The 27,879-nt window shown below is 39.5% G+C and overlaps 1 pseudogene; it reads right to left on the reverse strand.

Annotated features, from left to right (window-relative positions):
• Positions 1-3,279: 3,279 nt before the first annotated feature.
• Positions 3,280-27,879, reverse strand: part of LOC102403623 — a 93,528-nt pseudogene continuing 68,928 nt past the window's right edge.

A 27,879-nucleotide genomic window follows, 5' to 3' on the forward strand; every position in this document is an offset into this window, starting at 1 on the left:
CAAGACTGAGACTAGATTGGAATTCCTGGTGAGTTTTGAGACCCTGTTGGTTCCTGCTTGAACTTCCACATTGGTTCATACTCTCCTGGACTTTTGAAATCAGTTCTGTGCTGACTAGGGCCAGAATGACCTGAAAAGCATGGCACTGACTGATCCATAATAAAACTAGCCTTTCAGACAGCTAGGAAATCTTGCTGAGGTGATCAGGGTTCAGGATTTATGGGTTTTGTTCAGTATGAGATTTATTTCTACATTGGAAAAACTGAAATCAGCTAAAATGGGACAGGTACATTGAGAAAAATACCATTGGGATTTATATCTCCTGGTGAGGTATTTTTTACACGAATATCTTACTGTTAAGAATCACATAAGTGAGGCCCTTTGGCTGGGCACGTGATACCACTTGACAGTGAAAGTCTACATTTTGAACCTGGTTCTGAATCCTATAGGAATCCTAACACCATGTTTGGAGACTAATATTGGATTGAAAAAAATGAATTTGAGACCTGTGGCTATTTGAAAGTTTGTGGGCACGACTGTGAAGAGTGTAAAGTAGTCCTGTGCTTAGACCCAGGTCAGCTTCTATTAACAGCAAAGTGAGAAAGAGAAGTCACTCTTGCTCATACCATTATGTGCCAGCCACTAGGATGATCTCATTTACTTTTCACAGATCTAAAAATTACGTATTATCTTTGTTTTAGAGATTAAGAATTTAAAGGGCTTCCCTGGTGGATCAGACAGTAAAGAATCGGCCTGCAATGAAGGAGACCTGGGTACGATCCTTGGGTTGGGATGATCCCCTGGAGAAGGGAATGGCTACCCACTCCAGTATTCTTGCTTGGAGAATTCCATGGACAGAGAAGCCTGGTGGACTATTGTCCATGGGGTCACAAAGAGGTGGACTTGACTGAAGTGACTAACACTTTCACATTTTTACTTCTTAGGAAGTGGCCTACTATGGAAGAAAGCATAGATTTACTGACTCAGATAGAAAATGCATCTCCTGTGCTTGGACCTAGGTCAGCTTCTAAGAGAGTGATAAAAGAGAAGTAACAATTGCTGCGTACCATTATGTGCAGTCACTGAGATGATCTCATTTACTTCTCACAGTTCCACAAATTAGGTATTGTCTTTGTTTTAGGTAAAGAATTTAAAGAAACTAAGACACCTGTTGAAAATCATACAATTAGTAATCACCAAAGTTGATACATAGAGCAGTTTTTATCTGAGTCAGTAAATCTGCTCTTTCATCCTTAGCAGACCACTAGGAAGTAGTTTTACTGGGATCCACCTGAATTTCTTAACACGTAGAAAGGCCTCAGACCTATTATATATATTTAATAGTCACAGTATGATGGAAACAGTTTAGGCTCAGACTATTCATTTGTAGCAACCCAGTGAGGAACTGGTATTTATTTTATCAATGTTAGATATGTTTTAGACTTCAAATCTGCTGGTGCTTGCTTAGGCCTTGTTTGTTAGTATTCTGAGAAAAGAGTTAAGAACCTGGGTTCTGGAATCAAATAAACCTTGATTAGTATCTATTCTCTACTCACAGAGCTCTGTTACCCTGAGGAAGTTACTTAATCTCTCTGAGTCTCAGTTTCATAAGCTGTAAAATGGAAATAAAATAAAATAATGAATGCAAAGTATACATGGCAAGTGCTCAACAAATGCTTAGAAATGAAAAATAGGAGAAAATGCCTTTACAACATTATTTGTCCAAACAAAAAAGACAAAATATGAGCCTTTTAAAAAGCACAATTAGATTTTTTGACCAGTGTTTTATTAGCCTAGAAACAACTTTAGCAGATTACCTGCAGTAATCTGGGAGCCACAAAAGGACAGCAGAGTAATTCAAATCTATTCACCAGCAAAACAGAGCAAATTGCTGCATATGGATATCACCTGTTTTATCATTTCCTTAATCCAAACTGGTTCAAATTCAACAACATTTCACATTTTCCATTCCATTTCCAGTTGCATTTTGAGGTGCATAGTTAGTAAAAAATTGCCTTTTAACTGGTTAAAAAAAAAAAAAAGATTGTGAGTTTTCATTTTGTGTCTTAATGCCTTATAAACAACTATCACTACTACTCATATACTACTGTATGGTCAAACTTGACCTGTCAACTTACGTGTGACTCCTCAGTGCACAGGGAAGAGAGTGAAAACATATTTGTTTTGCTAACCCATCTAAAGAGATGGGAACACTTGTTCTCCATTCAGACTTCTGTTTCCAACCATGACAGTCACCCCACACAAAGGACCCTTTACTTCCCTCAGAGTTGACTACTCAGTCTACCCTAGGAAACTCTTGGGAAGTCAAGGGCAAGAGAAGCATGAGAAAGCACCTATGGGAGCTCCTCTTTAGTGACTGGCTCACCTAGCTTTGCTGGCGTGAATTGCTTGTGTTGTTGAAGGTGAAAGTGTTAGTGGCTTAGTTGTGCCCAACTGTTTATGGCCCCATGAACTGTAGACCGGCCAGGCTCCTCTCTCCAGGGAATTCTCCAGGCAAGAATACTGGAGTGGGTTGCTATTCCTGTCTCCAGGGCATCTTCCAGATCCAGGGATTGAACCCAGATCTCCTGCATTTTAGGCAGATTCTTTACTGTCTGAGCCACCCAGGAAGCCCCTAGTATACTTTGCTGCTAAGTCACTTCAATCGTGTCCGACTCTGTGCAACCCCATAGACAGCAGCCCACCGGGCTGCCCTGTCCCTGGGATTCTCCAGTCAAGAACACTGGAGTGGGTTGCCATTTCCTTCTCCAATGCATGAAAATGAAAAGTGAAAGTGAAGTCGCTCAGTTGTGTCTGACTCTTCGTGACCCCATGGACTGCAGCCTACCAGGCTCCTCCATCCATGGGATTTTCCAGGCAAAAGTACTAGAGAGGGGTGCCATTGCCTTCTCTGCTAGTATACTTTACCATACAATAAATGACCTTTCATTTTTCTCCACAGAGACATGGCTTAGGAGGCCCACATTTCTCACTCTGGCCTTTTGGCCTAAAGAAAAAGCTACTTTTCTGGGTAAATGACTCTGAGACTTGGATGAACACTCAACCATAGTTAAAGAGCCAATGTGTGCATCTGTGTGTGTGTATGCACGTGAATACAGGAGGGCAGGTATTGAAAGTGAAGGAAAGTTACATGGCTCAATATAGCCTGGAGTTAAAACTCCCCTCCAGGTCCTCCCCATCATTCTATGCAAAACAAAGAACTCTCTAACCCTAAGGAAAAAAAAATGGACATTAAAAAAAAATGGACATTAAGGTTGATTACGCCCAGCTCTCAGCTGGTCCAGCCTCTGGCCGATCTCCAGAATTCCTTGCCCAGCCTTTTAAGAGATTACCCCGAACAACCTTGGAGAAGAACAGGCCCTCTTAAGACAGTAGCTTTCAACATATATGCCTATATACACTTATTCTTCTTGGGTTAGTGCCGCCACTCACTAATCTGACTGCTGCCCCTTCTCGCCTCATTAAAGGTGATCTGTTCCTGTAAAATGCCAGTCTCATTCTTTTGGAACCTTGTCTTCTCTAACCCCCTTGCCCAACAGAAAGGTGAAGAGATCTCTTTCAATTCCACATTAGAATATTCTCTGGGGTATGAAAAAGAGAAAAAAATCCAGTGTCTTCTTCCAGAAAAATCTATTAGTTATTCTTTTCCACTTTCTTTAGCTTTGAAACAAGTCACTGTAGAAAGAAGACCTGCAACTAGGGGCGTTGTGTAATCTGTCCACTGAGCAGAATGCGGGAAATAGGCCACGAGGGAACTGGAGCTTAAGTGTAGTGAACTCCAGAGAGTAGTAGCAAAGAATCTCAGTGCCCACAAGTAAGCTACACAGAGAACCAAAAACAGGTCATTGGCTTCTGCCCTGCAATTCACAGTAACTGCCAGCAATATTTCTACATAGGGGAACACGCTTTACACGACAGCTCTCCTTGCAGGAAATCTCCATCCTAGGGAGTTGAAATTGCATTAGGATTACTTCTCTGCAAGCGCACTGACACCAATATGCAATATGAGGTATGAGAAACCAAAAAACCATTAATCTAAGGCAGGAATTTAAACAACTGTGTCTAACTCTGGAAGAATTCCATTAAATTAAAATGCCTTTCTGAACCGAAACTGTTTTGACTAAATTCAACATTACAAATAAAGATTTAGTTTAGTAAAACACTCAGAGTTAAATGTAAATGACCCACTCCTCCGCTTTTATTCCAAATTTTTAATTGGAGTCTTTGGAATTGAATAAATTCATTAATTCATTCATCCATCCACTCAGTCAAGTGTTTATTGAGCACCTAGTCAGGGCCAGGCATTGTGCTAGGGATTAGGGTAAGAGATATAAACAATGATCCCTGACTTCAAGGAGCATACAGGCTAGTGTTCCGGAGAGATGGAAGAATCAGATAATGATGACAGTTGGGTAAGGCTTGGACCAAGACTTTGAGAGTAAAAAGACACTAATTCACTTGGGTTCTCAGTTAATTAAATTTGGTTTCTGTATAGCAATTGTCTCTCAGAGAAGGCACTGGCACCCCACTCCAGTACTCTTGCCTGGAAAATCCCATGGACGGAGGAGCCTGGTAGGCTGCAGTCCACGGGGTCGCAAAGAGTTGGACAGGACTGAGCAACTTCACTTTCACTTTTCAATTTCATGCATTGGAGAAGGAAATGGCAACCCACTCCAGTGTTCTTGCCTGGAGAATCCCAGGGACGGGGGAGCCTGGTGGGCTGCCGTCTATGGGGTTGCACAGAGTCGGACACGACTGAAGCGACTTAGCAGCAGTAGCAGCAGCAATTGTCTCTAAGTGAGCGTGCCTGCCTCAGTTGATCCACAGTCTAGATTCAAAAAGAACAGGAGAGTGCCAATCAATATTGTACCACCTTTCCTGGAAGAAAATACTCTTTCAGGAACATTTCAACAGGACTTGACCTAGAATTCCTAGTTATATTAATAACCAGCTCTGGAGTAGATGTCACATTTCAGCCCCTGCCCACCTTCTATGAGAAAGCAACTTGCTCGTGACTTTACATTCATAAATATGCTCACAATGCCAAGGGATGCTTTTTTTTCTTCCATCAATTCATTAGATCTGCTCACATGAATTATTTATATGCAGTGCTAAAAATGATTCTGAAACATTACAAGAATTCAATATCAGTTTTCACAGTGGGATTTCATCATTTTAGCATTGCAGCATGGTAGCCTAATGCAATACTAATAGGATATGGTGCTAATAGGGTACAACGAGAATTCTCTCTAATATGCAAACATTTCCATGTTGTCTTATTATTTCTTTTAAGTTAATATGCTATGGTGATAATATGATGAAATGAATTAGCTTCATATCATTGTCTGCATGAGTTGTGCATATTAATGGCATCTTTCTTCCCCCACCCCTTTGAATTCACTTGGAATGAGCTTGAAAACTTACCCTGTAGTTATGCTTATGTTAATGAGGCTGTTTAGTAGGAAACATCCCTGCCTTTGCTTAGCCAGCTGGAGAAACAATAGATGCGTATCCTCTCTCTTTGGAATGAAATGTTTTCTGGCCTCCTTTCAAAGGGTCTATCTCCAACAGGCTGCTTTAGTATTCTCTACTTGTTCACAATCTCAATCCACCCATGTGTTAGACATTTTACCAGCAACATTTAACCAGATTGTATATTTCTATTAGATATGAAGTAAATCTTTTCCAAGAGAAACTAGATGCATGGCCAACTGGCCCAATGTTTTGGAATATTTAAACACACACACACACTCACACACACACACACACACACACACGCAAGCCTACATGCATATATACATGAAATGTGTAGAAATATACACATATTTGTGTGTGTGGGTTATGTATAGACATGTTTACATATGTATACAGACATCTACATATGTGCTTCTTTGTTTTTGTGTGTAAATTGATTTAAAAGTTGGTGGAATCCTTGCCATAACCAGCATTTCTTTTCTGGCTGTTAAATCCTGGGTGGATTAGGTCCAGTGAGTATGAATCCTCCAGATTTCAGTGTTTATTCATTTTCAGATGTATAACCAAAAGCCAGATGCTTATCCAAATCTTAGCTGACATTTACAAATCATGAATTTCTCACCCAAACCTGTGTGACCTTTCCTCTTGAGTTGCTATTAGGTTCAACTAATTCAGTTTCAGAAATCCCAGATGTCAGCACTCTCAGGAGATTTCTGAAGCCCCCTCTTACCCTTTCCATCAAATAACTCCAAAAGGTGGCTTAATTATGATCAGGGCCACCGCCCAACTGTATGGTGAAAAGTGAAAAGTGTTAGTCACTCCGTCATGTCTGACTCTTTGCAACTCCATGGACTGGAATCCGCAAGGCTTCTCTGTCCATGGAATTCTCCAAGCAAGAATACTGGAGAGAGTAGCTCTTCCCTTCTCCAGGGGATTTTCCCAACTCAGGGATGATCGAACCCAGGTCTCCTGCATTGGAGGCAGACTCTTTACCATCTGAGCCACTAGGGAAGCCCAACTGTATGGTACCTTTTGGTGCAAGTTAGCAAAAGTGCCTGTTTGGAACAACACAACCTCTCAGGAAATGGTATGGCAAGTGATACTGGGTTGGATTTCTTTCTCTTGCTCATGGAGTGGTTCTTCCGGATTGCAATTCCAATGATATTTTCACCTTCTCTTTTGAGAACACTTCTGAATGGGGAAGTTTGTATTTAAATGGTGATCTGAAATTATACAATAAGCAATCCAAGTTCTGACACTAACTGTGTGACTTAACATGTCTGTGGCTCAGTTTATTCTTTTGCAAAATGAAAGAATAGATGATCTCTGATGATCTTCAACTCCAACTATAGTCTGTGACTGAATAATGAGAAATCTTACTATTTTCACTCATTTGATTGGCAAGAGAGGATAGTATAAGAGAGAAAAAAAGACATAATCCCAGAAGGAAAGTAATGTGGGTGATTTAAATATTAGGGTTTAGATTTTAGGCTTTTAATTGGATTATGTGTATATTATATTTCCTTAACAAAGGAAGTTACAAAGAAAAATGTAGGTGTATTATACACATTACACATAGATGTATTATTAAGCTGAAGTCAAATATGCAACATTTGAAAGACCTAGGCAAAATGTATATTTCAAGAATATTTAATACAGTCCCTGGTTAATTGGAATTAAATACCATGATTAGACTGGTAAGAGGACAAAGAGGGATCCTTTTAGTCGAATACTTAGAAAGTATTCCCAAGTCCTCTGATAAAGGGAAAATGATGACAAAATCTCCCTTACCCTGAATCAGATGTGAACATATATTTTGGTCACTTTACATTCACTCAAGGAAGAATCAGATTTGTCTTATGAAAGACTTCCTGTTTGTACGTCATTTGAAAATGGAGACTAAAATAATAAAATTTGAAGAGGGTAAATCAAGTCACATTTGAACTAGCTCAGTTTCTTTAGCAGACCATTATTTCCTTGAAAGTTCGAGTTACTCCTTTATAATTTTGTACTTACCTTCCTTTCCCTATTGAGACCTGATCAAAGCAGATGGCCTTTGTGCAGTTCTGTAGGTTCTAGTAGTGCAAGACTTCACTTGTCTGGTGTGATTGTGCATCTTTGGCTTTCTTCACAGTTTCTCCTTAAGGTAGCTAGCTTTAATTGGAGTTAGAAATGTACTCAGTGTGTAAAACACTATTTTAAAAATGAAATTTGACTGTAGCATTGATAAAAACTTTCTAAGCTTAAAAATGTCATCAACAAAGAGTCTGGTACTTCTTTAATTATCCGATTTCCAAAGCTATATAGTACATAATTCCTTGTATAATCAGAGCTTAAATTCTGAAGAAACTCATATGGGTGACATTTCCTCTCAATTTCAAATGGGGATTATTTTAAGAGGATACAGAACTTAGAAATATTTCAATGGAGCTGATATTTAAAGCATATTTAGTGGCATTTATGTTTTAATCTGCTTATTGACTAGGCATTAAAGAGAGCACTCAGTATTTTAGCAGTGATTAAAAGGACCATACATTGTTTGATATAATGAGCTAGTCAGTATTTCCAGAATGTGGGGCTAATAATTTTTCTTTAACTTAGAAAATTATGTAGCCTCTTCCTAGGGAAACATTGCTATCTGAAGGACATTTTTTATTTGGATTTTCCTCTGCCACTGGGACAAGGAGCTCCATTTAGAGACAGATTCTCCCAAATTATATAAATACATAGAGATTTGATGAATTCCATTGTTGTGCTACTTTTCTATTTTACAATGATTAATAGTAATAAAAAGCAATATGAGAGCAATAACATTAAATCTTTGTGCACATGCTAAGTCACTTCGGTCATGTCCGACTCTTCGTGACCCTATGGACTGTAGTCTGCTAGGCCCCTTTGTCCATGGGATTTTCCAGACAAAAATACTGGAGTGGGTTGCCGTTTCCTCCTCCAGGGGATCTTCCCAACAGAGAGACTGGACGAGCATCTCTTGTCTCCTATATTGGCAGGCAGGTTCTTTACAAGCACCACCTGGGAAGCCCATGGTAAATCTTTAACCATTGCCAGGATAATGTTATGAACAGAATACCAGGAATATCAAGGTGGAAAAAACAGTTTCTTCTCTCAAGGAATCTTCATACCAAATTGCCACAAGGCCTGGTATACCTAGGCACTTAACATTTGTTGAATAAATAAATGGTGAATGATTTGGCCCTAGTCATCAGGATAGTTTGTTTAAAAAACTAGTCTAGATCCCATAAGAATACCTTATTAAATGATTAAGAAGTTGACAATCAGCTATTACAATCTACTTTATGTGGGTTATGTTTGCCTAATGACAAAACATCCATCAGATCAGTCACATTAAAGAAACACTCAAACTATTTTTTGTAATATAGTAGATTATTTAATAAGCTGCTCTATTTTCAATTTTTTGTTGCAACATTAAATGAATATATCAAAGAATAAACGGCAGTTACCAAAAACAAAAAACAGAGATTTAACATGAAAAGCAATGGGTTCTCATGGGCTGTGATATGTGGATAGTGGTCAGTGCCTACAAATATATGTAGGGCTCCTTCTTTTAATTTTCTATCAATTCTGCTGACTCCAAACAATAATATGAGTTTCTGAAAGTAATATCTATTTAAGTTTGGCATGTTTTTCAACTGCAAGTCATTTGATTCAGTTTTACCTCAAATCCTTAGTGGCACCAAAGTAGATTTCATTTAATTTTCTTAGCTATTTTTTTCATATGTTGCATATTCGTGGGGAAAATTTATTCCTTTGTATGTGAATCAATTTCTTTTAAATACAGAAAGCATCCCCTGACTATTTCTTTTCTACAGAACATCAGCAAAATCTAAAATGAATACTTATAAGTAATTTGGATATGAATCTAAAGGAACAATAGCTGTAATAGTCTTTCTGTGAATATCATTGTAAAGTAAAATTAAGTAAATTGATGCAAGAAGTGAATGAGATAACACAGAATAAATCAAATGAGCATTGCACCTCTACATCTCCTCCAGGATACTTCCTCTTTCATCTCACCCAATCTTTGTTCTAAATATAGTGAGGTTATACCACCTATGTGCTCATGAAACTGGTATTTCTTGGACATGGGACTCTGTTTAGACATCAATAGATGTGGACACAAAGTAGAGTTATAACCTTGTGAAGTGATGAGATGCTAATGTCACATAGAGGCAGGTTGGTTTAAGCCTGAAAGCTCTTACTTTGTTCTTTCATTCTGTCTCTTTTTGCCTCCATGAAAAATTGCCAACAAATAATTAGAACTCACATGAGCTTTCAAAACCATGGAAGGGAATAAAGGTGAAAAACAGCTGAAACATATCTGCATTTCTTTTCCATAAATTTTGAGCACTATCAAGAAAATCTTTTTTTTCATCTGGTCTTGGGTTACTCATAGATGTTGTCTAGTAAGCTGTACAATGTTGTTTTCCAGATATTCAAATTTTTGTTAGTTACTTGTGTTTTGGAAGAGGATCCTTGGGCTTGGTCTTGACTCTTTATATAGAATTAATTTATACATGGTTAGTCTGAGGAAAGAAATATTTATTAACATTTCAAGTATCTGAAGATAAATTTTCAAATCTCATAAATAGCTTCCATGTATTTCATATTTATTACATTTTGGATACTTTGCTAAAAGCTTTTTACACCTAATATTGTGAATTTCTCATAACAACTTTTAAAGTAGTTGTTATTCCCATTTAGCACATACAACATTGAGTCTTTGAGATACTGAGTAGTTTGCACAAAAGTAAAAAGTGAAAGTGAAAGTTGCTGAGTTGGTGCGACTCTTTGTGACACCATAGGTATAGTCTGTGGAATTTCTAGGCCAGAATACTGGACTGGGTAGCCTACTCCTTCTCCAGCGGATCTTCCTGTCTAAGGAATTGATGGCTGCAATCACCATCTGCAGTGATTTTGGAGCCCCCAAAAATAAAGTCTGACACTGTTACCAATTACTATAGGTTCTCCTTTTTCTAAGCTAATTTTATTTACATGGTGATCGGTCAATTCATGCATCTATTTAATAAATGGTTTTACAGAAGTATTACATACATACAGTAAAGTGAGTGAATCCTGAATTCACAGATTAATGGCTTTTTATAAAGTGAACAAATTCATAAAACTATCAATATCAGGAAATAATCCATGACTACTCACAAAGGTGATTGCAGCCATGAAATTAAAAGACTCTTACTCCTTGGAAGGAAAGTTATGACCAACCTAGACAGCATGTTAAAAAGCTGAGACATTACTTTGCCAACAAAGGTCCATCTAGTCAGGGCTATGGTTTTTCCAGTGGTCATGGATGGATGTGAGATTTGGACTATAAAGAAAGCTGAGCGCAGAAGAATTGATGCTTTTGAACTGTGGTGTTGGAGAAGACCCCTGAGAGTCCCTTGGACTGCAAGGAGATCCAACCAGACCATCCTAAAGGAAATCAGTCCTGGGTGTTCATTGCAAGGACTGATGTTGAAGCTGAAACTCCAATATTTGGCCACCTGATGCAAAAAGCTGACTCATTTGATAATGAGTCAAAAGACTCTGATGCTGGGAAAGATTGAGGGCAGGAGGAGAAGGGGACAACAGAGGATGAGATGGTTGGATGGCATCACCAACTCAATGGACATGAGTTTGGGTGAACTCTGGAAGTTGGTGATGGACAGGGAGGCCTGGCATGCTGTGGTTCATGAGGTCGCAAAAAGTTGGACACAACTGAGCGACTGAACTGAACTGAACTCAGAAAGGAAGGACTCATTGAATCCTTTTCTAAATACTGCTCCAAAAGAAATTACTATCCTGACTTTTATCACCATAGATTAGTTTTGCCTATTTTTTGAACTTTATATAGTGGAATAATGCAATGTTCTCTTTGCTGTCTAGCTTTTTTGATCAGTTTTATGTTTGTGAAATTTGTCTACATTGGTAGATGAGGGAATATTTCATTTATTTTCATTGCTTTCTACTGTTCCATTGTAAGAATATGTCACAATTTATTTATCCACCTGTAAACAAAGAAGAACAAAGAGGATTGCTCACCCAGTTCTATAAGGATTCAATCATAACCCACTACAGTCACTGCCTGACTGTGTACTCTGAGAGGAAATTAGATAATTACAGAATGAAGCTCTCGGTGCTTTGGACAAACAGGCCCCCTTAGATAGTTAGATGTTTATCTCAGGAAGAATTTGAATGAAAACAAATTCTTGCATCTTCCAACACATTGAAAAGCAATAAAATCATTAACTTGTGATATATATTCTTTGTAACTAGAAGTAATCTTTCAGCAAGAAGTACACTTGACGGCAGCTATTCCCCAGTCAAAAATCATATATATAATATATGAAATTTGAATTATCTTTTCATTAATTAACTCTCTGGAAATATTCACCAGTAAAAGCTATCTTGACTTGAAGATTTCCCTGAGGGAAAATCTTCAAATATGAAATCAATTTCTTAGAATGAGGTATTGACATTTTCTATTTCTTCTTGTAGCATTTTTGTAAATTGTGTTTATCAAGTACTTTGTTTACTTCATACAAATCATCAAATTTATTGGATAGAGATTTTAATCATATCTTCTTTGATCTTTTTAATATCTACGGAGAAATTTTAGTTTTGTCTCCTTTTTCATTGCTGATATTGATAATCTGTTTTATTGTTTAATCTCTTTTTTCTATTGGTTCATTTACCAGATGCTTACCAACTTATTTAGTCCTTTCAAATAACTTACTTAGGACTTCCTTGGTGGTACAGTGGGTAGGAATCTGCCTGCCAGTCTGCCTGACTGCAAGCCAAACATGCCGCGAAGCAACTAAGCCTGCGTGCTACAACTCTTGAACCCGAGCTCTAGAGCCTGCATGCCACACTACCGAGCCCACGTGCTACAACTACTCAAGCCCCTGCATCTAAAACCTGTGCTCCAGACAAGAGAGGCCACCACAGTGAGAAGCCTGTGCACCACATGAAGGGTAGCCCCGCCCACTGCGGTTAGAGAAAGCCCACGTGCAGCGAGGAAGACCTCGCACAGCCAGGGGAAAACAAACCAACACACCTTACTTTGATTTTGATTTGGTATAGGCTAGAAGACTTTAATTAGATTTCCAATTGTTTTCTTGGTTCTCATATACTCCTCCCTGAAATTATATTTCTTAAAAACAGATTTAGTCACAAGATTTTAACTCTTAACAGAAGATTTTAACTCTTCTGTTAAAAATAACCTCATAGGCTCATCATTATCTATAGAATAAACTCCAAAACCATTTGAAGGCTTTCTTAAGCTGTGAAGGTTTGGTAGGAACTTTATTATTTCATCATCTCTGAGCTTTCTAGTCTCATTCCTAGATATTTTCCCTCTTGAACCTTGCTGCTGCTGCTGCTTAGTTGCTAAGTTGTGTTGGACTCTTTGTGACCCCCGTGGACTGTAGCCTGCCAGGCTTCTCTGTCCATGGAATTCTCCAGACAAGAATACTGGAGTGGGTTGCTTTTCCCTTCTCTGGGGGATCTTCCCAATCCGGGATCAAACCTGTCTCCCACACTGCAGGCAGATTCTGCACCACTGAGCCACCAGGGAAGCCCTTCTTGGACCTTATGCATTATTAAATTTTCACTGCTGAAACTCCTATCATTTTTGTGTAACACACTACTTACTCACAATTCTTGTACATTTCAATTATTTTATTATGCCTCATTGCCTTTGGCCCTGCTCTTTTTCTGTCTATAATTTCCATTCTTTACTTCTACCTGGTGGGATCCCTCTAGGTTTCCCTTAATTGTTTCCCTTTCTGTGAGGCTATTTAAAACTACTTTTACTACTCAATGTTTTTTTTTTTTTTCTCTCTCTCTTTTATACCCTATAGCAATCTGTCTCTCTTATTGGGCTGCAAGATACCTGAAGGAAGAAACTGAGGTACCTAATACATTGCCCCACACCCCATAGAGATAAAAAAAAAATGATATATTTTAAAGAGCTTCTATTATACATCTTTTTCCTTTACTTCTCTTTCTAAGAAAGTGTACCTTAAACATCAAGCAGAAGGAATGTGATAAGAATTTATAGAATTTTTAGGTGGGTATGCTACCACACTAACCACAATTAACAAGATTTATAGGAAAAATAAAAATAATTCCTACTTTGTCAGTATCTAAATTCCTATTGTTATTCATCAGGACCTGGACAGTCTTATTTGGCCAAGGGCCTCTGAGTCCACCCAGCCACATTCTAGTACCTTGAATACTGTTGATTAATTACTCATTTGGGGAATTTCCACATTCCTTACAACTAAGAATTCTATTATTGCTGTAGTCTTCTAGAAGGTAAGGGGATGTGCATGAGTGGGGACACATGGTGTTATAAATCCAAGCTGTGTCCATTTTACTAGCCAAGAACAGAGGAGTAGGGAGTAGTAGTCACTCAGTTGTGTTCCACTGTTTGGGACCCCATGGACTGGAGCCCACCAGACTCCACTGTCCATGGAACTCTCCAGGCAAGAACACCGGAGTAGATTGCTATGCCATCTTCCATGGGATCTTCCTGACCCAGGGATTGAACCCAAGTGTCTCACATTGGATGCAGATTTAGGGGGGTTTGATTGGGACTATTAACAAAGTTTTGGTAGGGTGTAGGGTAACCACAGTAGATAATACAGTTTTTAAAGAATGTGAAAATGAAGTCACTCAGTCGTGTCTGACTCTTTGTGACCCCTTGGACTATAGCCTGCCAGGCTCCTCTGTCCATGAGGCTTTCCAGGCAAGAATACTGGAGTGGGCTGCCATTTCCTTCTCCAGGGGATCTTCCCAACCCAGGGATCGAACCCGGGTCTCCCGCATTGTAGGCAGATGCTTTTACCATCTGAGCCTCCAGGGCAAGTATAACAGTGTTCTTCTTTTATAACTGTTTCCAACATTGGAGATAAGTATTAAGAGGAAAGAGTGATTATAGGTGTCCACAGACAGATGGCTATTTGAAGACTATTTATAGGCCTGTTCATAGACTTTTGACTTAGAGATAGGATACAGTCTGCCTGAGATAACTGCAGGGAAGGAGCCAGGGGAATAAGTATTGAGACATGATTCTTCTCCTGCTCTCCTATCCACCTATCCTTCCCTCCTTCATCCCTCCCATCCTTTCTCCTTCTACATGTCTCCTAGGGTTTCTTGTTGGCCAAACCTAATGGAAAGTCAAAGGATGTTGATGTCATCCAACGGGGCACAGAGCTGGGTCCAGAAGATGAGAGTGGATCTGAAGGCAAAAAACTAGCACATGGACCTCAAAGAGAAAAGACTTCACTCCATTTTCCAAAAGTAAAGGAATAATTTCTTTTACTTGACAGGATGATAAAGAAACCCATAGGTCAACATCTAGACTTTAGACTGGGGCAGAGGTTAGGGAGATTGTGTTCATCCTGAGGCAAAACAGAAGGTCAAAAGGAATCCCAGTGTTTCATGTCCTTTGGTTTTACTTTGCTAGGTCTGGCCTGTTTCTTCTGCCTGTCCTTCAGTTACTCTCACATGAAAATCAAAGGTTAGTGTTACTATTAGCGTTGCCCCAGTTACAAGCAGAAAGCAGTCCTAACCACAAGGAAATAATTATAAACAAAGCCCAGTTAATTATACAAGACATTCTTGGCTGCTCTAATTAAGGCACAGTTCAATACTACTAGCTGGGTAATTTTTTTTTTTTAATTGTGAATAGATTTAGGGGGAGCTTGTCTAGTGAACAAATAATGAAATCAGTTTCTCAGAAAGAATCTGATTAAAAAAAGTTGCTCACCAATCGTTTGTTCTCTGCTATTTTATAGGACTCCGTCCCACTACAACACAGAAAAGTATGTGAATTTACTCTCCAGGGAGTCTGAAGCCCAAATTACAGGAAACTAGGGGATGTTTATTTCATCAAGTGGGAATGGCATGAGGAACGGAGGATGATCCCACCAGGACTTGTGTGCTTGTGTATTACTGGTGCTCGTGGTGGCTTTTGTGACTGGTTTCTTCCTCAGGGACGTTTCTGTGTTTCACAGACTCAGTTCTCATGTGGATACGAACAGTGTGACAATGTGAGAAGTTCTTACCCACAATCTATATTTTGTTGTTGTTGTTCACATACACAACAAAGAGGTACAGAATAGTCAAATACATAGTTGTAGACTCTTCATTGTTTGGATATCTAGGATATTGTAATATAAAATAAAGCTAGTGACCTTTATGTCAGATGAAAATAGATTCAAATCCTGGCAAATAAATACCTTTTCAGGCAGGTAGCTTAACTTCACTGAGACCTTTTTCTGTAAAATAGAAATTATATGTTGCTCATGGTACATGAAAAGTGAAAGTGTTAGTCACTCAGTTGTGTCTGACTCTTTATGACCCTTTGGATTGCAGTCCACCAGGCACCTCTGTCCATGGGATTCTCCAGGCAAGAATACGGAGTGGGTTACCATGTACTTCTTATGGAGATCTTCCTGACCTGGGGATCCAACCTGGGTCTCTTGCATTGCAGGCAGATTCTTTATCATCTGAGCCACCAGGGAAGCTACATATATAAGTCATGGGGTTTATTTCAATTAGTTAATTATTTTTTGTTTTGTTTTGTTTTACTTTGAGAACTGAGACAATATATGTGAAGAACATCCTTGCTGTTTGGCACTTAGTAGATGTATAGTGATTCTTGGTTTTATAAGAGGACCTCACTTATTTCCACTCTTGTCTTCCAAATGCTGTCATTGTCTGTTCAGGATACCTTGGGGATGAGATTTTTTAAAAAGGAGAGAAAAGTATTACTGGAAAGAGATGTGTGAAAAGAATAGTAATGAGAATTAAAATATACTATTCTTAGAGCTTTCCTTAGATTTTGTTTTCTCAGATAGAACTTTTGGTTAATTTGAATTTCCTGTTTTCTAGCTCTCATGCATGTTCTGTAAGTAAACAAATGAGTTGGCCATTATTCAGTGAGTATGGTTTATGCTAAACTTGGATAATCACTAATTTAGTTGTTGAGTTTTTAAAATGCAGATTCAATCTGGAAAAAAAAAAAAAGGAAACAGAGGATCTTAAATTTACATTTAATTTACTCACAAAAGCAAATTTATCCAATTTATATAATTTGTGATAGACATTTCTAGTAAGATGTCTATCAATTATCCTAATCAGTTTCCAATTCCTACCAATTCTATCTCTGAATATTTCTCATCCCTGATCTTTTCCTTTCCATCTACAACACTGGAGTCAAAGATGGCAGAATTTCTATTTTAGAGAAGTTACTTCGTTAAGGACAGCAAATTCATGGAGGTGAGTATGGAAGCAGAGTATCCAACCACAACAGCTAACATTATGGTCCCTTACTCCATGCCAGGCTGTTTTAAGGTCCCTCTGGACCTAATTTCCTTCACTGATTATGGCAGCCCCATTTGGAAAGTGCTATTAGTATCTCTTACTTCACAGATGGGAAGAAACGGGTTTAAATCGATAGTTAATTTCCCCAGATCAGACAGCTGAGAAATAGTTGCAGAGTTGAGACTTTAGCAAAGATCTGCCTGATTCCAAAGTCCATGTGCTTAGCCACTGTGTTCTGGCATGGCCTACATGAAAAATAATGGGACCTTGAGCCAGGACAGTGTTCTTTAGGGTGGGTATGACAGGATGGATTCCTTAAGTACTTAGTTGGTAAAATTTGCTGGACTTCGTAAAGTGCCAAATATGGAAAATGAGGAGAAAAGAGGAGTCTGGGATAATTTGCAGTGCTCTTTTCTGAGATAAGGCTGGTGCCATTTACTGAGATAGAAAATGTAGTAGGGGAGGTGCTCTAGGGATAGGAGAAGGAAGGGAGGAAGATGTTGATCCTAGTTTCAGACAAATTAAGTTTGACATGTCAGTGGAACACCCAGGAAGAGAAGTTTCATAGGTATTTGACCATGCCAGGCTAAAAGTTAGGCTAGAGGTAAAATTTAGAAATCAACAATATGCCCTAAAGGTATAATAACATTGCCCGGGGCAGGGGTGGGGCAAATGCAAGCAGTGGGCTTAGAAGGCCAACTTTAAAAGGTACAGATAGAGAAAAAGGATTCAGGATTGTTGGATGATCCAGGAGAGGATGGAATTACTACAGGCAGTAGCAAATATCAAGAGATACACCATCGTCCATGTAAAATGTGGTTGATTTAATAAGTTAGGGTAACATATAGTGCCATAACAAATAAATACTCAAACTTTAATAACCTAACACAATAAGTTAATACCTATTCATTCATATTGGATAATCCTAGTTATCAGGCAACTTTCTTCCACTTGGTGATTCAGAAATGCAAACTTGATCCTTTATATGGCATGGCCATTCCCTAGCATCTTGAAGTCCTTGGTATGTATCTAACTTGTAGCCAAAAGAAGATGATATACACTTGTTTCTTAACTACATTTGCCCAGATACATCACGCATCATTTCCGCTCAAATTGCACAGAAAAGAGCAATCATATGGGTTCACTTAGATAAAAGGGAGGCTGATCTCTGTAGTTCCTGACTTCTCCCAAAGCACTCTAAACTCTGGAAGAGAGAGAACACACTTTTCAATGGACAGTCATCTTTACTAGAGTAAGATTCAAACTTACTTGAAATGTCTATTCAAATGGGAAATGTGAAGGTTATTGGTGGTCCCAAACAAGTGATGGGAATGGGAACTTCTTCTATAGGTAGATCTATTTTTTAAATAATCCCTAACTGGCCTTTGCTTCAGTCTGCCATATGTGGGCCCAGTTTGTTGTCCCATGTTGAAGCTACATGCTTCACATAATATAGGTTCCCAAATTAGATTCAGTAACCCAAACCCCACGTCCGAGGTCAGGGGCAGAAGCCGGGAGAACCTGATGCCCGAAGGGCGGCGGCCAAGAGGAGTTACCCCACGTCCGAGGTCAGGGGCAGCAGCCGAGAGTGCCAGGCTGCAACGGTGCAGGAACGGTGGAGAAGAGCTACCCAAGTCTGAGGTCAGGGGCGGCGGCCGGGAAGACCAACCCCACATCCAAGGAGCAGTGGCTGCACGGGCACAAGAGGGCCTAGAGAAGCTATCCCACGTTGAAGGTCAGGAAAGGCGGCGGTGAGGAGATACCCCTCGTCAAAGGTAAGGAACAGCGGCTGTGCTTTGCTGGAGCAGCAGTGAAGAGATACCCCACGTCCAAGGTAAGAGAAACCCAAGTAAGATGGTAGGTGTTGCAAGAGGGCATCAGAGGGCAAACACACTGAAACCATACTCACAGAAAACTAGTCAATCTAATCACACTAGGACCACAGCCTTGTCTAACTCAGTGAAACTAAGCCATGCTCGCAGGGCAACTCATGATGGGTGGGTCATGGTGGAGAGATCTGACAGAATGTGGTCCACTGGAGAAGGGAATGGCAAACCACTTCAGTATTCTTGCCTTGAGAACCCCATGAACAGAATGAAAAGGCAAAATGATAGGATACTGAAAGAGAAACTCCCCAGGTCAGTAGGTGCCCAATATGCTACTGGAGATCAGTGGAGAAATAACTCCAGAAAGAATGAAGGGATGGAGCTAAAGCAAAAACAATACCCAGCTGTGGATGTGACTGGTGATAGAAGCAAGTTTCGATGCTGTAAAGAGCAATATTGCATAGGAACCTGGAATGTCAGGTCCATGAATCAAGGTAAATTGGAAGTGGTCAAACAAGAGATGGCAAGAGTGAATGTTGACATTCTAGGAATCAGCGAACTGAAATGGACTGGAATGGATGAATTTAACTCAGATGACCATTATATCTACTACTGTGGGCAGGAATCCCTCAGAAGAAATGGAGTAGCTATCAGGGTCAACAAGAGTCCGAAATGCAGTACTTGGATGCAATCTCAAAAACAACAGAATGATCTCTGTTCGTTTCCAAGGCAAACCATTCAATATCGCAGTAATCCAAGTCTATGCCCCAACCAGTAACACTGAAGAAGCTGAAGTTGAACGGTTCTATGAAGACCTACAAGACCTTTTAGAACTAACACCCAAAAAAGATGTCCTTTTCATTATAGGGGACTGGAATGCAAAAGTAGGAAATCAAGAAACACCTGGAGTAACAGGCAAATTTGGTCTTGGAATACAGAATGAAGCAGGGCAGAGACTAATAGAGTTTTGCCAAGAAAATGCACTGGTCATAGCAAACACCCTCTTCCAACAACACAAGAGAGACTCTACACATGGACATCACCAGATGGTCAACACCGAAATCAGGCTGATTATATTCTTTGCAGCCAAAGATGGAGAAGCTCTACACAGTCAGCAAAAACAAGACCAGGAGCTGACTGTGGCTCAGATCATGAACTCCTTATTACCAAATTCAGACTGAAATTGAAGAAAGTAGGGAAAACCACTAGACCATTCAGGTATGACCTAAATCAGATCCCTTATGATTATACAGTGGAAGTGAGAAATAGATTTAAGGGATTAGATCTGATAGATAGAGTGCCTGATGAACTATGGAATGAGATTCGTGACATTGTACAGGAGACAGGGATCAAGACCATCCCCATGGAAAAGAAATGCAAAAAAGCAAAATGGCTATCTGGGGAGGCCTTGCAAATAGCTGTGAAAAGAAGAGAAGTGAAAAGCAAAGGAGAAAAGGAAAGATATAAGCATCTGAATGCAGAGTTCCAAAGAAGAGCAAGAAGAGATAAGAAAGCCTTCCTCAGCAATCAATGCAAAGAAATAGAGGAAAATAACAGAATGGGAAAGACTAGAGATCTCTTCAAGAAAATTAGAGATACCAAGGGAACATTTCATGCAAAGATGGGCTTGATAAAGGACAGAAATGGTATGGACCTAACAGAAGCAGAAGATATTAAGAAGAGATGGCAAGAATACACAGAAGAACTGTACAAAAAAGATATTCACCACCCAGATAATCATGATGGTGTGATCACTGACTTAGAGCCAGACATCCTGGAATGTGAAGTCAAGTGGGCCTTAGAAAGCATCAGTACGAACAAAGCTAGTGGAGGTGATGGAATTCCAGTTGAGCTATTTCAAATCCTGAAAGATGATGCTGTGAAAGTGATGCACTCAGTATGCCAGCAAATTTGGAAAACTCAGCAGTGGCCACAGGACTGGAAAAGGTCAGTTTTCATTCCAGTCCCAAAGAAAGGCAATGCCAAAGAATGCTCAAACTACCGCACAATTGCACTCTTCTCACATGCTAGTAAAATAATGCTCAAAATTCTCCAAGCCAGGCTTCAGCAATACGTGAACCATGAACTTCCAGATGTTCAAGCTGGTTTAGAAAAGGCAGAAGAACCAGAGACCAAATTCCCAACATCCGCTGGATCATGGAAAAAGCAAGAGAGTTCCAGAAAAACATCTATTTCTGCTTTATTGACTATGCCAAAGCCTTTGACTGTGTGGATCACAATAAACTGTGGAAAATTCTGAGAGAGATGGTAACACCAGACCACCTGACCTGCCTCTTGAGAAATCTGTATGCAGGTCAGGAAGCAACAGTTAGAACTGGACATGGAACAGCAGACTGGTTCCAAATAGGAAAAGGAGTTCGTCAAGGCTGTATATTGTCACCCTGTTTATTTAACTTCTATGCAGAGTACATCATGAGAAACGCTGGACTGGAAGAAACACAAGCTGGAATCAAGATTGCCGGGAGAAATATCAATAACCTCAGATATGCAGATGACAGCAGCCTTATGGCAGAAAAGGAAGAGGAACTAAAAAGCCTCTTGATGAAGGTGAAAGTGGAGAGTGAAAAAGTTGGCTTAAAGCTCAACATTCAGAAAACTAAGATCATGCCATCCTGTCCCATCACTTCATGGGAAATAGATGGGGAAACAGTGGAAACAGTGTCAGACTTTCTTTTGGGGGCTCCAAAATCACTGCAGATGGTGACTGCAGCCATGAAATTAAAAGACGCTTACTCCTTGGAAGGAAAGTTACGACCAACCTAGATAGCATATTCAAAAGCAGAGACATTACTTTGCCAACAAAGGTCCATCTAGTCAAGGTATGGTTTTTCCTGTGGTCATATATGGATGTGACAGTTGGACTATGAAGAAGGCTGAGCGCCGAAGAATTGATGCTTTTGAACTGTGGTGTTGGATAAGACTCTTGAGAGTCCCTTGGACTGCAAGGAGATCCAACCAGTCCATTCTGAAGGAGATCAGCCCTGGAATTTCTTTGGAGGGAATGATGGTGAAGCTGAAACTCCAGTACTTTGGCCACCTGATGCGAAGAGCTGACTCATTGGAAAAGACCTTGATGCTGGGAGGGATTGGGGGCAGGAGGAGAAGGGGACGACAGAGGATGAGATGGCTGGATGGCATCACTGACTCGATGCATGTGAGTCTGAGTGAACTCCAGGAGTTGGTGATGGACAGGGAGGCCTGGTTTGCTGCGATTCATGGGGTCGTAAAGAGTCGGACACGACTGAGCAACTGAACTGAACCCAAATTGCAGAGCCTGGTTTCATTATTCCTGTTCAGTGTCAGAATGCCTAAGTAAATGTATCAGGAATATAAGATGAGTGATGCAAAACTAATTTTTGTGGTTGATTTTTTATTTAAATGAAGTAGTTGGGGGTGGTCATTGGTGCCACATATACACACTCATCTTTTTATGTACTTCTGTTAACCTATTCACAAAAAGTGAATATTGTAACCTTTTTAGCGAAGAGCAAAGTAAAAAGTCTATTGAAAAGGCAGTAATTGTGCTGCTGGTATTGGATGTCCTATAGGCTATTATTGCTGCTCAAAGCACTTGATGTGTTTTATTGCAAATATATTATTGGTGCTTTAATTCAGTGATGCTCAATTGTCTGTAACATGTATAACATATACAATTGTAGATATAAATCTTCAACTTATAATTAGACAAAGCTATTCCATATATTTTAAAACTTAATCTTGTTTATAAATGCATGTATAAACTCATACTCAAAAAACAGTAGGAGGAGGGGAGTACAGGATGAGAAAAAAAAATTCAATTCAGTAAGTATTTACCAGTACATTGTACTTGATATTGTTGTGGGGGTAGGTGGTAGACAGAGCAGAAAAAAGAGAAGATGGATTTCCTGACCTCAAAGAAATTAACATATTTTCAGAAAGAGAAGATATATAGTCATGTAAAATGAAGGGGTATTGCTATCCGGCAGTGCCTGATGCTGTGCCCAGACGTGATGTGCAAATAAGACATTCTACTAAGCACAAAGAAGGGAAAGACCCTATGATGTGGAGGGGCAGAAAGGCTTTTTGGAGAGGATGAAAACAATAGGAAGTGTCTACTTTATGCCATAAATTTTTAAGCTTTTGTTTGTTAGAGGTAAATATTATATCCAATTTAGAAAACTAGAGCAAACAAGATTAAAGAGTCTATAGTCATTAAATGCCAGAGCCAGGATTCAGAGGCAAGTCCTGGCACCCAGTCCAGTGACATTTTGGTCACCCCATGTGGCATTCTGTAGACATCCTAGAGCTTATTATATTCTTGGGGCAATTTAACCTACCCATTTGCTCAAGCTTCTTATATCCAAAGTGGATCAGACAGTAAAGAACCTGCTTGCAATGTGGGAGACCTAGGTTTGATCCTTGGGTTGAGAAGTTGCCCTTAAGAACGGCATGGCATCCCACTCCAGTATTCTTGCCTGGAGAATCCCCATAGACAGAGGAGCCTGGCGGGCTATAGTCCATGGGGTTGCAAAGAGTTGGACATGACTGAGTGACTAAGCACAGCCCTACAGAACATAGTCTATCTGATACCTTTATTAGAGGATGGCAGGAATTGGCAAAGCTCAGAATCACGCTTTGCATTCCACTTTTGGGGAAAAAGAAGTGTTTATTATAAAGAGTTTCAAGTTGAATATTAGGTTCCTTCACTCTTCCATCTCTTTCCAAAGTTCTCTGTGTTGAGCACCTTAAGTTGGGAAATCTGAGTAGGCAGGGTGTGGGTTTTCTTAATAGCTGTTTCTTTCCTGGCAGTTGGAAGTCTGGACAGATGGACAGTTATAAAAATTAATTACTGAGTTTCTCATACTTGCCTGGTTGGTAAGCAGGTAATAACTCGCACTTTGGTAAACAGCAGCATGATGAAGAATATAGATACATTGGAGCCATTGAAATATGCTCACTAGCTTTCTGATACAGGAAAATGAATCATACAGCAATGGTTGTAAACATCAAATTGGAAGAAACAATCTACTCACCATTGAGAACTAGTGACTTTATCATATACTCTACCACAATCCACAGGAAGGTTGCCCTGGGAATTAATTAGGTTGATTAGCATAAATTGTGACAATATTTCACAGTCATAAAACAGTTGAGTTTGAAATCTTCAAGTGACAGAATAGATTGAAAGTAATTAAGACAAGAGAAAGAGAAACTAATTATACTCAAAACTGAGCTGAGACTGTCCTATCTGAGATTTCCTTTGAAACTCCCCAACAGTGACCAAGAGAAAATCTAAGATGTATATTTTTGAATGAGCTCTAGTATTTGTAGATATTTCTAAAGGTAGTTTTTTGAGACTGTGGTTTTTAACAGCTGTCTGGAAGACTTTACTGTATAAACAGACTTAAGGCTGCCTAGAAATTTACACAAACACACACAATTTGGCAAATGTAGCTAAATGATTTGAGGTTGGACTGGTTCTTGACTTGGTTCTTTTGAGGTAATGAATGATAAGTAATTCACTTTCAGATTGTTATTTTGTCAGAGTGTAGAAATAGCATTAGACCAAATGAAACCTAGTTATGAATGCTGAGGTCACTTCCTTACATTCAAGAAATTATTTTTTAAGCCCTCAAACCAACCAAGAGAATTTATTCCCCCAATGAACAGAACTATTAAATCCAGGTAGGAGTGAAGTGCTTATACCTGTGAATGGTTAATCTAACCACTAATTCAAAGAGTTCTAGGCTGCTACCAAACAGTATTAAATTTTTGATTATTTTATGGCTTGTCCAAATGCCCAATCCCCCAAGCAATTGCTGTAATTTACACACAAAAAGAAAAAAGCAAAGGGAAAAGACTATCCATCTTTTAACATTATCCACAAGGGTCTGGTTCTGACTGCACACATAAAACAAAATAAAAGTACCTAGCCTAAGCAATTAAAATGTTCTTGTTTTCTATTAAAATAAAACGTGTTCATTTGTGAATGACTCCAAAAGGAAGGCCTAGGGTCATGGTTTGCTTTGATAACAACTGTAGATTTAGTAATGATATTCAAATGACTTTAAACAAGAAATCTTCTACAATTTTCTTTCTCCCAGTACATTAACAATCAAATATTCAGAAAATGTAACTAGCAGAGTAGAACAACACCAGCAGGTAAATTTTGCTTTTTACTTTGTTAACAGATTAAATTGGTAAAATAGAACCACAGAAACTAGCAGAAATAGTAGAACCGGGAAGGGTCATGGAAACCCTTATGAGAACTCTGTGGCCCAAAGATGTTAAGTGCTGTGGATTAGGGTACACTGCTAATTACAAACAGAACCAAAAGTCAGCATCCGTGACTTCTGACTTTCTGTCTGCTGCTCTTTGTCCTGTACTGAGCTGCATTAGCTCCAATAGACTGATGGTCAGATCTTGTTAGTTTTGAATTTAGGAAGCAACTGGAAGGTTCTACAGGGAAAGAGGGAAATAACTATGATATAAAAGTGGCTATCTCAATAGATAAATGCTATATCTTGGTTAAACATCCATATTCTGAATATTCCATGACTAGTTTCTCAAAAAATTTGAAGTCTCAGAGTCACCCCTTAAATTCACATTTTCCTCTCAATAAATAAGCCAGCACAAAAGTTCACCAGGCCACTGAACTCCACCAGCAATCCTAATGAAAACCTGCACTGCATGCCTGCCCCACCCATGCCGTACCCTCAGAAATCCCTGACTTTTTGCCCTGTCTCCTCGCCTGTCTAGTTTTATCTGCTCTTTGGCTTCCCTCTTGAGCATCCCAGCATGAGACTTTTCACAGTCCTTTCTACCTCAATAGAGTCCTGTTCAGCAAGTCATTCATCTCCTGATGCATCAACAAATTCTGCCGCTGGCCCATATGCACCGTCGTGTTCTCATAATGAACAACAGCGACCTTCTCAGCGTGAAGGAACATCTGCCATAGAAGTAGCATCGGAAAGGTCAAGAGTTAATCTTGAGAGATCAATTCCTTTTACTTTTTAGCTTTCATTTATTTTTTAAAAAATAGTTGACTCTAGTTGTTTTGAAGCAAGTGTGAGCTTCCTATAGACAGGATTCACAGTTAGTGGTGTTTTGAGATTCTATTGCCAAACACTGAATGAGATAGCTAATATCATGCAAAATTATTTATTAACAAATATTAAGAAGATGTGAGTAATGAAATGATGCACTTGTACGGAATCCTGGATGATGAGGCATCTTTGGGAATTTCAAGCATAAATTTCACTTTCTCTTTCCCATCAGATTTTTGGCACCCTATTGCAAGAGCCTTTGTGGTAAGTCTGAACATCTGTAGAAGAGCCTGGCCAGCAACAGGAATTTCTTACTGGAGGGGAAACCTATACCTGTTCCAACCTACTGTTTGCTATTTAAAATTTCAAAATTTGTTTCCTTTTGTTTAGGTAGCAATAAGTCTCTCTGGTGCCATCACTTCATGGCAAATAGAAGGGGGAAAATGTGGAATCAGTAACAGATTTTAATTATTTGGGCTCCAAAATCACTGCAGACCATGACTGCAGCCATAAAATTGAGATGCTTGTTCCCTGGAAGGAAACCTATGACAAACCTTGTTGTTGCTGTTCAGTTGCTCAGACGTATCTGACTCTGCAACACCATGGACTGCAGCATGCCAGGCAACCCTGTCCTCCACCATCTCCCGGGGCTTAATCAAATTCATGTCCATTGGTTGGTGATGCCCTCCAACCATCTCGGTCTCTGTTGTTCCCTTCTTCTCTGGCCTTCAATCTTTCCCAGCATCAGGGTCTTTTCCAATGAATCAGCTCTACACATCAGGTGGCCAAAGTATTGGAGCTTCAGCTTCAGCATAAACCCTTCCAATGATAATCAGGATTGATTTCCTTTAGGATTAACTGGTTTGATCTCCTTGCAATCCAATGGACTCTTAAGAGTCTTTTCCAACACCACGGTGCAAAAGCATCAATTCTTTGGTGCTCAGTTTTCTTTACGGTCCAGCTCTCACATCCATATATGACTACTGGAAAAACCATAGCTTTGGCTATGTGGACCTTTGTCAGCAAAGTAATGTCTCTGTTTTTTAAAACATTGTCTAGGTCTGACATAGCTATTCTTCCAAGGAGCAAGTATCTTTAAATTTCATGGCTGTGGTCACCATCCACATTGATTTTGGAGCCCAAGAAAATTAAATTTGACACTTTCCACATTTTCCCCATCTACTTCCCATGAAGTGATAGGACCAGATGCCATGATCTTAGTTTTTTGAATGTTGAATTTTAAGTCAGCTTTTTCACTCTCCCCTTTCACTTTCATCAAGAGACTCTTTAGTTCCTCTTCACTTTTTGCCATTAAAGTGGTAACATCTGTATATCTGAGGCTGTTGATATTTCTCTCAGCAATCTTGATTCCAGCTAGTAATTCATCTAGCCTGACATTTTACCTGATGCACTCTGCATGTATGTTAAATAAGCAGGGTAACAATATACAGCCTTGATGTATACTTTCCCAATTTTGAACCAGTCCATTGTTCCATGCCAGCTCTAACTGTTGCTTCTTTTCCTGCATACAACTTTCTCAGGAGGTAGGTAAGGTTATCTGGTATTCCCATCTCTTTAAGCATTTCCCATAGTTCATTGGGATCCATGCAATCAAAGGCCTTAGCATACTCAATGAAGAAGTAGATATTTTTCTGGAATTTTCTTGCCTTTTCTATGATCCAATGGGATGTTGGCAATTTGATCTCATATTGATCTTTGCAATGCAGGAGACCCCAGTTTGATTCCTGGGTCAAGAAGATCCACTGGAGAAGGGACAAGTTACCCACTCCTGTATTCTTGGGCTTCCCCTGTGGCTCAGCTGGTAAAGAATCCATCTGCAATATGGGAGACCTGGGTTTGATCCATGGTTGCGAAGATCCCCTGGAGAAAGGAAAGGCTACCCACTCCAGTATTCTGGCATGGGGAATTCCATGGACTATATAGTGCATGGGGTTGCAGAGTCAGACAGGACTTTCACTTTCACTTCACTTTTCACTTTCCTTTGCCTTCCCTAAATCCAGCTTGAACATCTGGAAGTTCTCCATTCACATACTGTTGAAGCCTGGCTTGGAGAATTTTGAGGATTACTTTGCTAGCGTGTGAAATGAATGCAACTGTGCAGTAGTTTGCACATTCTTTGGCAC

This window comes from Bubalus bubalis, chromosome 6, assembly GCF_019923935.1.
Source record: "Bubalus bubalis isolate 160015118507 breed Murrah chromosome 6, NDDB_SH_1, whole genome shotgun sequence".
NCBI classification, from domain to species: Eukaryota; Metazoa; Chordata; class Mammalia; order Artiodactyla; family Bovidae; genus Bubalus; species Bubalus bubalis.